Here is a 14,456-nt window from a genome sequence, read left to right on the forward strand (position 1 = left end):
AGCGTGAAAACCATGCCATTAAAACATTCTACGATGTCGATGAAGCAATGAAAGAATACTATCTACTAACTGGTAAACAATTGGAACCGCTCAATAAACCCACACTCGCTCAGTACTACACACCATCCAAGGGACAAATGAATCGTGAACTGGGCTTCATAGTGTTGGGTATAGCAGCTACTGCGTTGGTTGCGAAGCAATTAAACTAAAATACCCATATAAGTAAACATGAGACCCGCTCCATACCGATGCGAATACATACTTATGGGGAAGACCGTGGCCTGTGGTAGGAAATGCAGGAATCAGGGGTTCTGTTGTTTCCATATGGGAAGTCCTAACTACACGTGTTCTGTGTGTGGTATCGGGGTTAAAGGACACTACTGTCTATGTAAAGCTCACGGAGCGAACGTAGTCAGACATCAACTCATCTACGAGAATAAAAAAGGCTACATAAAAGAACGTAGGCGACTGCTCAAGATAGCCACTTAAGAGTTACCTCCCCTTACTGTGAACCAATTAGACATTAGTTCTCTTAGGTGTAAACACGATGTCTACTGTAAGCGAGCTCAAGAGGGTCGCAAAACAGAGAGGTGTTATCGGGTATTCTAGAATGCGGAAGTCAGCATTGTTGAGATTACTAGGCTTAGAAGCCCCTCCTACGGTAAAACAATTAAAAGCTCAAGCAAAACAGCTTGGACACACGGGTTATTCAAACCTGGGGAGAGCCGGGTTAACCGCATTGTTATCACATGCCCCCGTAGCACGTCCCACTGTAAAACAACTGAAAGCCGAGGCACACGATTTGGGTTTAGGCGGGTATTCCCGTATGAGAAAACCACAGCTTTTAGAATTATTACGGCAGAATAGAGCTATTGACCTACAGTTCGTGCGCACTGAGCGCGCTGTAGGCAACTATTTGAGAGGTTGGCACATGCACGTTGATAGAAACATAGACATTACAGATATCAAGCCTCTGATAGCTGATAAGGTCAACCAGGAACTAAATAATCTAGGAAGTATCAAGTTTCAGATCACAGTGAAAATGTCGCTCGATAAGCAGGTTGGGAGTACCACTGAGTATGTTCAGCCTTACTTCCGAGGCCAACAAGAGGTCGTCACACATGCAGAGACCATTGACGCATCAATCGATACAAGTTTTCAGCAGATACGAGAATACCTAGAACGCTACACACACTTGGGGTCCGGGTGGGTTGTAGATAAAATCGATAATATCTATCTAGACATAGCTAACTACGTGCCGTTCAGAGGCGGGTCATACCTAGCCTTGCCTCCCTACTATAGGAACAAACATGCCATAGTAAACGTTAAGAATAGAGGAAACGATTGCCTGAGGTTAGCTATCAGGTCAGCCTTATTTCCAGCTGGCACTCATTCAGATAGGCTTTCTAGCTATCCCCAAGACGATGGGCTCAACTGGGATGGTATAGATGAACCCACCCCCATATCCCAGATCACTAAAGTAGAAAAACAGAATAATCTGGCTATAAATGTCTTTGGGCACGAAGGTAACACAACAATAGTACACAGGGTCAGCCCGGTGAAGGATCGCCAAGTTATCAATATATTCATGATCCAGCGAGGTGAAAAGTATCACTACACATGGATAAAACACTTTAGCAAGCTGTTGTATGACCAATCAGCATACAAAGGAAAGACCCACTTCTGTGAACGATGTCTACATGGCTTCACCCGAGCTGATTTATTAGAATCCCACCGGGATGATTGTCAAGGTGTGGGGCAGACGGCCATACGAGTCGACATGCCTAAGGAAGGTGAAAATATCCTAAAATTCAGTAACCACAAGAACCAAATGTCTGTACCTTATATTATATACGCCGACTTCGAAGCCTTAGTTGTGGGTGGGGATTCCCCCACACCCCCTAGTGGGGGTAGCTTCACCCACAAGACACAAGAGCATAAAGCCTGTTCGTTTGGATACATTGTCGTCCGTTGTGACGGGGAAACGAAAGCTCCGGTAGTGTATAGGGGCCCTGACGCGGCTGAAAGGTTTCTAACGTGTTTACAGGAGGAAGAAAAAATTATTAGGAATGCATTGTATAGAATCGCTCCCATGCGTATGACCCGAGCCGACAGGCTAGCTCACGCTAGTAGCACTAACTGTCACGTGTGCGACTCACCACTTAATGGTGATTCGGTGAGAGATCACTGCCACATAACTGGTAAGTATAGAGGCGCCGCTCACAACGCGTGCAACCTCAAGCTTAAAATCAACCCTAAGACAATAAACATCCCCGTTGTCTTTCACAACTTGAGAGGGTACGACTCACACTTGATCATGCAGGCCATCGCGAAAATCGATGGTAATATAACGTGCATCCCCAACAACATGGAGAGATACATCTCCTTCAGCTTAAACGGACTTAGGTTCATTGACTCGTTTCAGTTCCTCCTGTCGTCACTCGACAGTCTGGTCAAGGCCAACAATACCTTCCCTATCACCGATCGATACACAGACGCCGAGACTAGACCCCTGCTTATGAGGAAGGGTGTGTACCCCTATGAGTACATGGATAGTTGGGCCAAGTTCACCGAGACCAGACTACCCCCTATTGACTGCTTTTATAGCAAGCTGAATGAGGCGTCCGTCTCACGAGATGATTACTCGCACGCGACTAACGTATGGAATAAACTGGGTTGTAAGAACCTGGGTGATTATCACGACCTGTACTTGAGGACAGATGTACTGCTGTTAGCCGACGTGTTTGAAACGTTTCGGCAGACATGTTTAAAGCAGTATAAACTCGACCCCGCATGGTATTACACCAGCCCAGGTCTGTCGTGGGACGCCTTGCTTAAAAAGACCGGAGTTAATTTGGAATTGCTCACAGATTACGACATGCACCTATTCATTGAGAAAGGTTTGCGAGGTGGGATTTCCATGGCATCCAAACGATACGCGAAAGCAAATAATCAATACGTGAAAGGTTACGATCCTAACAAGCCAACCAATCACATTCTCTACCTCGACGCAAACAACCTGTACGGCTGGGCCATGAGTCAGTATCTACCTACAGGGGGATTCGAATGGGTACCCCACGTTGATGTTATGGGGGTTGCACCAGATTCGAACAAAGGGTATATCCTCGAAGTTGACTTAGAGTATCCCAAGGAATTACACACATCGCACAACAGCTATCCCCTTGCACCCGAACGTATGAGGGTTAACACAGACTGGATGTCTGAGTACCAACATAACTTGTCAGGTGGACGTGTGACAGACGTTGAAAAACTCGTGCCTAACTTAATGAATAAGACCAAGTACATCGTTCACTATCGCAACCTACAGCTGTACCTGTCGTTGGGTATGAGGCTGACCAAAATACACAGGGTGCTCATGTTCGACCAGAGTCCATGGATGGAGCCCTACATCAGAATGAACACAGACCTACGAAAAAAAGCAACCAGTGATTTTGAGAAAAATCTCTACAAGCTCATGAATAACTCGGTGTTTGGTAAGACTATGGAGAACCTGAGGAAACGCGTGACCGTGAAGCTGGTTAGATCTAGTGAGGAAGACAAACTCAGGAAATTGATAGCCAGTCCGGCATTCAACCGTAGTAAGATATTCACAGACAACCTGGTTGCCCTACACATAAAGAAAAGCCACATAAAATTCAACCGGCCTGTTTACGTGGGGATGAGCATCCTCGATTTATCCAAACACCTGATGTACGACTTTTACTACAACGAGCTCAAGAAACAGTACGGCGACAGGTGTGAAGTACTGTACACTGACACAGATTCCCTGCTGATGGAGATTCAAACCGAGGACGTGTACGAGGACATGAAAAAACACCTCGATTTATACGACACCAGCGATTATCCTAAGACCCATACCCTACACAGTACGGTAAATAAAAAGGTCCTAGGTAAGATGAAGGACGAGTGTGCTGGCACGCCCATAGCCGAGTACATAGGTTTGAGACCTAAGATGTACTCCATACTGAAAGCCGACAACAGTGAGATCCGGAAGGCTAAGGGGGTTAAGAAGTATGTGGTGAAACAACACATCAAACACGCCAGATTCAAGGAAGCCCTGTTCAAGACCCGTACCTTTAGACATAAAATGAACACACTCAGAAGTGATGGACATAAGATATACGGACTGACTATAAACAAGACGTCCCTGTCGCCTATGGACACGAAACGTTGGATAGCTATTGATGGTATAAACACATACGCGTATGGACATGACAAAATTTGAGGCTATTTACTACAGCCCGCGTGGGTACTGGAAAGGAGCTAGCGCAGTAGATAAGCTAGCTAAAATAGCGCGAGTACCCCCGGAGGAAGCCAAAGCGTGGCTTGAAAAACAAGCCCTGTGGCAGATCTATTTACCGGCACCACGATACGTGCCTAGAAGGAGGTTCGGTATTAACATACCTAATAGCGTTCACCAGGCAGACCTACTGTTCCTACCCCACGACAAGAGGTACAAGTATGCCTTAACCGTAGTGGATGTAGCCAGTCGTTACAAGGAAGCCGAACCCTTGACCACGAAAGATTCGGCCCAGGTAGCCAGAGGATTTGAACGTATATACAAACGCAGCCCACTGACGTGGCCAACAGAGCTGCAAGTTGACCCCGGACGGGAGTTCATGGGTGCCGTGTCACAACTGCTAGCCAAACACGATACAAAGGTCAGGCGTGGCACGGCCGGAGCCCATCGCAGCCAAGCCATAGTTGAGAGATTTAATAGGACTTTGGCTGAGCGCTTGTTCGGCTATCAGTATGCTAGGGAGATGACCACCCCTGGAAAACGATCGACTGAATGGGTCACGAGGTTACCCAAGGTGGTGTTGGCAATCAACCATGAAGTCACCCGTCTCACCGGTAAGAAACCGGCAGACGCTATCAAACTAAAATCAATAGTTGCAGAGTCGGCCGCTCCATTGCGTGGGAAGGAGAAACAGATACCAGATAGGGCCCTAGTGAGGTATCTATACCAGCCGGGGGAACACGAGGGCGATAGCCGTAAGCGAGCCACCGATCCTATATGGTCAGTCAAAACTTACAACATAGATAAAGTGGATATGAAAGCCGACGAACCTAACTTGTACTACTTGAGGGATGGGCCGGGTAGGGGATTTGTAAGAGAAGAATTATTGATCGTACCGTACGGCACAGTGTTACCTCCTACCAAGGCACAGTAATTACCGCCAACTTTTTTGTAGTAGGGGTAATAGTAGCAAGAGCTAATGACCCAACCAAAGCCTTATTTAGTAAATAAGGCTTTGTAGAGACATTTCTTGAAAGTGGTCCAGAACCCCTATTACCTATACTACTATCAAATTTAATAGTTCGCTGCATTCAAGTATCTTATGCTAAAACAACAAAATTCTGATTAATTGAAAATATGTTTTTACAATCGATGATTATTTTTAATCCCTCATTCGGTCATTTTTGGATATCTTCAGTCATCAAACCATCACTAACCACGACTACAACAATTTGCACATACCATCACAAAAATGACAAGATTGCCAGTAAAAATTCCATCCCTGATCAGGAACAAAAGTACATAAGATGGCTCTCTAACAACAACAATATGTGACAGCAACATGATTGACAAGATTCAGTGAAAGCATTATAAAAGCATTGTTCTGATTTCTCACAGCCCTTCTCACACTCTGGATCATGCAGAAGGCTGCAGTGTTGGGGAGTCCACATATTTGCTGAAAAGTTCTTGGTGTGTTCAACTAGGCAGTGTTTCATGGGAGAGATGCTTGTAGAGGGGTTGAGGGCCCTGAGCTGATGATAAGTCTTACTAGCCTGACTGTGCCAGGATCAACCAAACCCTCTCTGCTGCATTTCTATCTTAATCTGTAAATAACAATATCTATAACAATAATAAAGTGCAGATTTATTATGCACAAATATCTACATATTGCACACTGATCATTCTCAACTCCATGGGTTGTATGTAAAGTTAGAATGTTACTACTCATCTCATCCTACTGGGTACCCATTTAGAGAATCATGTGAAAAAATCACTTCCCTAATATTTGCTTGTTTGCTTGTTGTAAAACATGTCTTCTATACCACAGTAAGCAAAATTTTCAAGCCATATGGCTGACAAATTCGATGTTTACATTTCTCTATGTGTAGATGTGTGTGCACTTCGTGCAATGCACATGCTTGAAGTCACGTGACATGACCTGCCGAACATAATGTAAGGATCTGATATGTGACCTGCCTATTTGCATGACCAGGTCACTGTTCCGGTAAGTAGCTCAACACCCTTGACAAGTGAGGTGTTGTAGTGACATGAAATAATGGGAGCTCTTATAGACAACTTTTATAAATTGACTTTGATAAATTATGACAATTAAAATCCTCAATAGTAGAAGAATTATAAAGCTTCAAACCTAATTGGAAACAGATAGCACTTATAGTTTTAAAGTAAAGTTACCAAACACCGTCCTGAAACATTTTCGGCCAGACTATTCATTCTCTACACCAAACTCTCAGAAAACAGGTTTCTACAGACTGTCACTGATACAACAACTTAACAAAACCAAAGTAGGTAGACTTCACCAGATCTGTAACCTGTATGTTGTACAAAAGCAGCTATCCCTTCATTGGGACCATGTGCCACCACTTCCAACATACCAAAGAGGTGGTCAGACTTGGTATCCTTTTAGACAACATGCAAAAGCGATTAAATTGTGCTTATCGTTTGGTTTGGTTTGGTTCGTTGTTTTATATTGCAACCAGGTAAACTTGAGGGCCAAATGTAGCATTTCTGTGAACAGAGAAGATTTTTAGGTATGACTTCCAAAGTGTGATGTTGCATAAAAATCATAACTGTTAATTTTTTCCATCAGATATATTTAATTTCTCAATGTTTTATGGAGTAACCAAATGAAGTTCAAACTTCAATCACATTTTAGTTTTATACTATTAGTCGCCCTTAGGGTACGATAAATGGTCACTCAACAGGGGGAATTCAACATTTTCAGAATTAAATCTTGGGGTGGAACAGTAGTATATATCAAAACGTAAGGAACTAAATTTTACACCACCAATCAAACTTAAAGACTGGTCCCAAAAGGATTTGGAGAAACCACTTAGTGATCTATCAACAAACTTCTAGTTTGACTTCACTGGTCCTCCGGTTGGTTGCAAGTTTTCAATTTTAAAAACATTTTGGCACTGGGAAAGTTTTAAGGTATCAGTTTGATGAATTATATTTATAATTATCCAAACTTGTCTTCTTGTTTCTTTGGGAGTCATTTGGTTGGTTGGTTTGTTGTTTAACGCCACACTATATTCCAGCTATATGGCAGTGGTCTATTCTTTGTAAATAATCAGTCCTGGGCCTGACAGTCATGTGATCAAAAGCGTGAGTATTCATCTAAACAAATGGGATGAGATGATATGTCTCAGCCAAGTCAGTGAACCTGACCACCTCCAGCTATATGGCAGTGGTCTATTCTTTGTAAATAATCAGTCCTGGACCTGACAGTCATGTGATCAAAAGCGTGAGTATTCATCTAAACAAATGGGATGAGATGATATGTCTCAGCCAAGTCAGTGAACCTGACCACCTGATTCTGTTAGTTGCCTCTTAAGACATGAAGACCAATTGTAAGATCTTTCTCTGTAACAGTATAAGCCAAGATGAAACAAGCGGTATGCTGCATATGTCCTTTACACAACATTCATGGCAATGAGAAAACTATAAACTGTAATTAGTTTCATCACAAATAAATGCCTTTTCCCAAAAATATTTTTAAGGCCAGACCAATTTTATTTCTAATTTTATGGAACTTTGTCCTCATAAAACCTACTGGCAGGTGGGAAAAAATATATAAAAATTTCTAATCAAAGTAATATTCCTTCTAAATACTCAAGGTATTTTACTTTTGGCACTTTGTGAAGTAAATATGAGTCAAAAAAACAACCTAAAAAGTATTTTCTTGTGAGTTTACATTTTCAGACAATGAAAACATTAGGATTTTATTTTTTTTAATGGGGAAAATTAATTTTTTTTTCTTTCTTTTTCTTGAAAAAATATGGCAGGCAGATCTGTAAAACTGGTCTGTCCTAAAAATGAAATACAAAAGAAAATGAACTCTGAACAAAAAACAAACAAACACAAAATACCTTTCTGCAATCAGAATAATAAGTGGCAGTTGGTTGCTAAACACTACACACAGGGTCAATGTTTTCTGTACAGAGGTTGACCTATAGCATGATTCTGGGCCATAACAGCCAGTGTGTGTATTGCATGTAATTATATTCCCGACTGTTTGCAAAGGCACCTACATTTAAATCACCACTGACAGATTGTTTGTTTTGGTCTGAACATTCTTGTGTGTTCCCAATCATCTGTCCCACCCAATATTTTTGTACCCACACCAAAATAATCAGATATGTGACGAGCACTAGGTACTGTTGCTCACTGGCTAAATTATTGATGTGTTATGAAGTGCCATCTTAGGCTAAAACATAACATGAATGTGTTTCTGCATCAAAATAGAAACAACACTGCGTGACGAAAGGCCTGTCCAACCACCCAAGACAGACTCAATTTCTGACAGATGATCTAGATAATATAGCTAGCCAGCTCAATGACCTGGTAAATTATTTACATACTACATACATATGAATAAATTCACCTTATCTTGGTGTTTGCTGTTCTTAAATCCATTTTGGGCAGATAACATTTTGCGGTTACCACCGCTGGTGTCTGTCAGTGTTTTTGGCTTATGTCATACACTATGAACAAGTTTTCAATAATTTCAGCACAGATTTTATACCTGTAAAGTTAAGCAGGAGCGCATGTCATATAGAATTAAAAAAGTTCTATGGCATTCTTATTAATTACACGACAAGCACAAGGCACTGTTGCTCAGCAGGTACATTATGAGAATACTGATTCAAAGAAATAACCTTTTCCTGTGAGTCCCTTTTGACATTGCACCTCCATGCAATTAGCTAAAACTATGACTGTGAGCTTCACTCTCAAATTAAGGTGGTCATGGGAGTGGGAATCAAATTCCAGGAACTAATTTTTTTAATCTGATATAAAACTTCTGAAATGCTTTCTTTTCAATCCAGAAGCACCCTCTATACATTTCCACTAACCTAAACTCAATCCAAACGTGTTAACAACTGACTACAGTATTATGCTTTGAACAAAACCAAAACTACACATAGACCCAGCCTTAGCTCTGAACACCAATAAACTCCACACACAGTTCAACAAAATATTTCCAGTATGGAGCCTCAGAAACAAGATGGCCACCAGGGCAGACCACACTTGTGTCTGTACAATACTCCAAGCCCTGATCTGTTCTACACTTGATTAAAGAATCATAAGTCGTACACCGTATGAATACTTTCCGTCACAGTTGGTGCCTTCATGTGGTGCTGGAATTCATATGAATTATTCATGGCATGAGGCCTTCACCTCCAGATTGTTCCCTGAGAGACGTTCTCTCTCTCTGGGTGAATTGATGGCTCCATTGCCACCCTTGACATATCTAGACACAAATGGCAAATATTTTCTGATAGGTTGCTTTGTACATTTCTATGAAGATCATGTCATGCTGTTGGGTGTTATTGCATTGCAGATCACATGGTCCGATTGTCCAATCCAGTGAAGCTCTATAACAGTTTGTTTGTTTGCCAAACTCAGCAATATGACGACACTATCCATATGATATCCATATGAGTGAGTAGCATGTTATTTTATGCTACAATTATGCTCTTTGAAGCAAACAAATACAGCCTGCAAGAAAATAACTGTGACATGACATGCCAGGTTTCCCGGTGCCCAAATACTATCAGTTTCTAAATACTAAGCATCTGATAATTTTAGCGACCCTCCATAGTATGGGAACAGGTCAAAAAGGCTGCATGACAAAAGGGCTGCAAAACAGAAAAGTCAAAACAGCTACAAGAAAGTCAAGAGGGTCGCAAACCTCTAATCAAAAGGGCTATATCAAAAGTCAAAAGGGCCCCAACAGTATTTGGGGTACCAAGAAGTTAATGGTTCTTGGTAACCTTTTCTAAGCCTCATTCTTCCCTCCACACCAAACCCACCACCCCCGACCCTACTATGTGTGAAGCCCATTTCTTAGATGTCCCCTGCAGTTATGTTGCTGGAATATTGACCAAAGCGTCATAATGCTTAACTCACTGACTCACTCAGCAAAGTTTTTGGAGCACTGCCATTCTGTACATACATGTCTTTGGTTTATATAAGTAACTGACAACTGACGTTACATATACCTGAGTGATAATCTACTTGCCACCCAGATCACCCACCTCTCAAGTGCAAAGTTCCAAGCCTTTCCTAACAGTATTGAAAGAAAGTGTAACTTATTAGTCATTCAAGAATAAACATTTACATACCATGCACTATTTATTCAAATGTTACCCATCACAAATCACTGGTCACAGAACAAATTTCCATTATACTATAGCAGCACCATTTTACCATTCCTGGATTCTTCTGTTTGTTTGATACTTATTGCCACACTCAATAATACAGACTACAGCAAAGCTTAGTCTCTGAATATATATAATTTTGATAGTAATAAACCGTTGAAACTAATCTAAGGAGCCCCAGTGAGTTGGGAGGAAGAATCTGAGAAAATCAACATTTACTTTATTTAGGGCTTCCAACTTGCTGGGAGGGCTAGACTGAAAGGAAAATAATGTGGTTCTGGGACTAGGAGACAGGATATCAATAATATTCTGGTTGTACAGGAGACAGGATATCAATAATATTCTGGTTGTACAGGAGACAGGATATCAATAATATTCTGGTTGTACAGGAGACAGGCTGTCAATTATATCCTGGTTGTACAATACCAGTCTGCAGTGTGTGAAATAGTTTACTAGATGACAAAATAATTCACAAGCCTGTATTCCACAACAAGGTAGAAACTATGTAACAAAGTGTTTTCAGTTAGCATATTGAACCTGCTTAACCATTGTTAACACACAGCACAGTAGATGTCATTGTAGCAATATGTTCTACTCAGTAAAATGTCAATAACGAAACATGGTGAATATTACAAATATGATACCAGATCGGAAACAGGAAACAATCCTCAGCACTGGATTCATGATGCATAACATTGTAACCCAGTTCACAGGCAGATCTAGAGGTGGATGTGCATCCCTAATTCCCACCTTTGTCCAGAAAATTGATTATATGACCACTGAAATTCGAAAATGGATGGAAATGACATACCCTCTCTGAACAATGCAGCCCCCATTCCTCATCCCCATCCCCATCCCTTCTCAAAAAGCTGTATCTGCCATTGCCTAGATTGATGCTGATGGTGTGAATCATTAGCCTGTCTGTATAGATGGAATAACAAACAGTCTTATGAGTTAGACCTGACTTTGTGTGGTGGTGATTGGGTGCCTGACTCTGAGATCTTGGCTTTCAAAAGTTCTAGAATCTGTACTTTACTGGGTCATTAAGTGAGTGAGCTCAATTTTACACAACTGTTAACAAAATTCCAGCAATCTCACAGCTGGGGACAACAGAAATGGGCTTCTTCCATTGTACCCATGTAGAGAATCGAACACAGATCTTCGGTATGATGAGCAAATTCTTTAACCACTAGGCTACCCACAACTCCACTCTACCGAGAAAGTGTAATCCCAAATATATCATATGTTATATTTGAACATCCACCGTGTGCATGTGTGTGTAACAGTAATTTTTTGTTTGTATTCTGTCAAAAGCGGTAAAATGCAGAAAATCTGCACCAACAACTAGAAAAACATAATGTAATTGACATTATGTAGAGATGTAATGAGTGAGACTGCTTTACTTTACATTTAGAAATATTCAAATAATACAACAGCAAGAAATCCTGAAATGGACTTCACATATTATCTTATCTCATACATGAATGTCGCTTTCTGATTGGCTAAGAGCCCTTATTTTTTTTCAATGTACCACACTAACATAATTAATGACTGCTCAGTAATAGACACTTAATTATTCCTTTTTTGCAATGGCAATGGTTTGCAAGAAAAATTGGGGAAAGAAATGAATATGACAAAAATGAGGAAGATCAAAACTATATCATGGAGAAGCAAAGAAACAACCAACATACTCAAAAACAAAGCCAGATTTATGGATGTCAAATTCTTTATTGTGGATAACACAACTCCTGATGAAGCAGCAAGCATATGCTCTGAAATGTTGTGTTATTCCACTTCTAAAGATTTAACGTACTCAAAGTTTTTCTCTGAATACGGATATTTGAAAAGATGAAATTTGTATAAAATTCTGAAAATGAAATCAAAATATCAAACAAATCACAGGATCAAAGATCAATAATGAGGCACAACAATCTAAATATCATTTTTTTTTCTAAACGAAATGTCAGTTGGAGGAAATATGTTTGATAAAAATAAACTGATTTGAACATATGTATATATAATTGAAAATCTGTGTGATTACCTTGAAGTAGAGACCAAGAGCTTACTAATTTATTCTGCAGCTGGATAAATGACATTATTATTGGAAGAACTATATCTCTGTTGTATGCCATGAAGTAAAGAAAGAACACAAACATTGATTTACTGTAACTTTTCAACTGTTAATACTTGAGAACAATAATATGTACCTTGCAAGGAATTAGTATCAAGGTGGCATGAATTAAAAATCACGATTAATGATAAAATATATTTTACCTAAAATTTACAAAAGAGATCAACCTCCAAGACATTCACAAGAAATAACAATGGAATGAAATTAATGCGACGGGATTGGCACGTCAGAGGCAAGGGAACCATCCCCTTGTGTTTGACAGGTACGACATTCCTGAGTAGGCCGCCATGTGGAGCGGTATAACGAGGTAGATCATGACCAGACACGCATACGAAATAGTAGCTACTCTCAAAATAACACGGAAGACGACAACTGTGACAGTTTGTTGACAGAAAACTGTAAAAAGGCAGAATCCACCTAGGATCTATGATAGAAATGTATGTTGTCATTTAACAACATTAACTAAGCAAATACGGCTAAAAAGCGTGAATAACAAAATCACAAGCTGAAAATCTTGGCTTTTGCTCACAATATAAATTCAGCATACCATTCATTGGTTATTTTCAACGCGATCGCTTAAAAACGACGGTGATGTCGTATCGACGAGCGTCGCGTTTCCATAGAAACGGCGTCGTAATTTCCAGGCAACCCGAAAAGGAGGGGCACGACATAGGTACAGTATCGCAATATATTTTTACCCGAACCTTCCAAATACGGGTCAAACTTTATTGATGGTATCTTTGGATGTACATGTGGTTAGCAGACGATACGTATCTTGTCAGTGATCCCGTCGAATAAGCTGTCAAATACAAATAATATTCCGTATCTTACCTTGGATTTTCTTTGAGGTAGTCCAGCGTGTAAGTTTGTTTTCAATAGACTTACGACAGCCTCGTTTTCGAAACAAGCACCTGGCGGGTAACTGTGAAACCCGGATCACTTTAAATATGAACACAGATTTGCACAAATTTCTTTTGTCTCCAGTACTTCGTGTCTTGATTTGTTTCAAACCCACTGTGTGTTATGCTACCACATAAATATATAAAGTAAATCCAAATTATGTGAACAATATCATTTTGAAGAAAAATATCAAAACATAATAACTGAAATGAAGATTTATTCAAGGAGAACACTAACTACAAAGGTAAATTCCTAAGTTTAAATCAAAATTCATGTTTTAGAACCATTCTCTGCAAGTTGCTAATCCTGTTTGTTTATTCTTATTTACAATTACTGTCAGCCACACAGAACAATGCCTTATGTGCAGGCATGACTACATATTTTATTTAACACTAAATTCTAGTTCCTGTTTGAGAGGTTGAGCCTATCCATCTTTTGAACAGTCTCATAGAGGTGCACATAAATCCAGCCCACAAAGTCAGCAATCAAACCCACTCAGCCACCACAGCTTCCACAAAAATGGAAGTCTAAAAACTAGTAGTCTAGACCACTTACCTTGTGTACCTCCCTGGCCAGTGCCACAGCTCACATGGCTGAAGGCTACGAATACACTACACCTTTTAGGAAATGGTCAAATGTAAAATATGTAATATGTGGGACTACACTTTCTCCGTAAAGTACAGATTACAGTATATTTTAGGGTTGTCTCCCATCCAGGGCCTAGATTTTCGAGGCTCAGTGCTAAGATAGTCATAAACTAATGTTAATGTATGGCACTTATGACTATCTTAGCACTAAGAGAGCTTGGAAAACATAGGCCCAGGATTCTAACACATTAAGTACTGTCTTTCTATTAAAGACATAACCCATGTCAAGAGGCACTGGCTATAAAAGCTTTGTTTCAGATTTGTTAGGAGGTACAAAGAAGCCAAAGGACATCATTGATAGGATGTGGCAGAGTGGTCCAGTACACAAACAGAAC

The 14,456-nt window shown here is 40.5% G+C and overlaps 1 protein-coding gene across 1 annotated transcript in view; it reads right to left on the bottom strand.

Moving 5' to 3' along the window:
- The window catches only part of LOC137273624 (serine-rich adhesin for platelets-like), a 77,266-nt gene extending 63,784 nt beyond the window's left edge, over positions 1-13,482 (bottom strand). The window contains exon 1 of the mRNA XM_067806383.1: positions 13,406-13,482. The gene's annotated coding sequence lies outside the window, so the exon portion shown is untranslated. The remainder of the gene's footprint in view (positions 1-13,405) is intronic.
- Between the last annotated feature and the right edge of the window lie 974 nt (positions 13,483-14,456).

The sequence above is a fragment of the Haliotis asinina genome, chromosome 2, assembly GCF_037392515.1.
Source record: "Haliotis asinina isolate JCU_RB_2024 chromosome 2, JCU_Hal_asi_v2, whole genome shotgun sequence".
Taxonomy (NCBI): Eukaryota; Metazoa; Mollusca; class Gastropoda; order Lepetellida; family Haliotidae; genus Haliotis; species Haliotis asinina.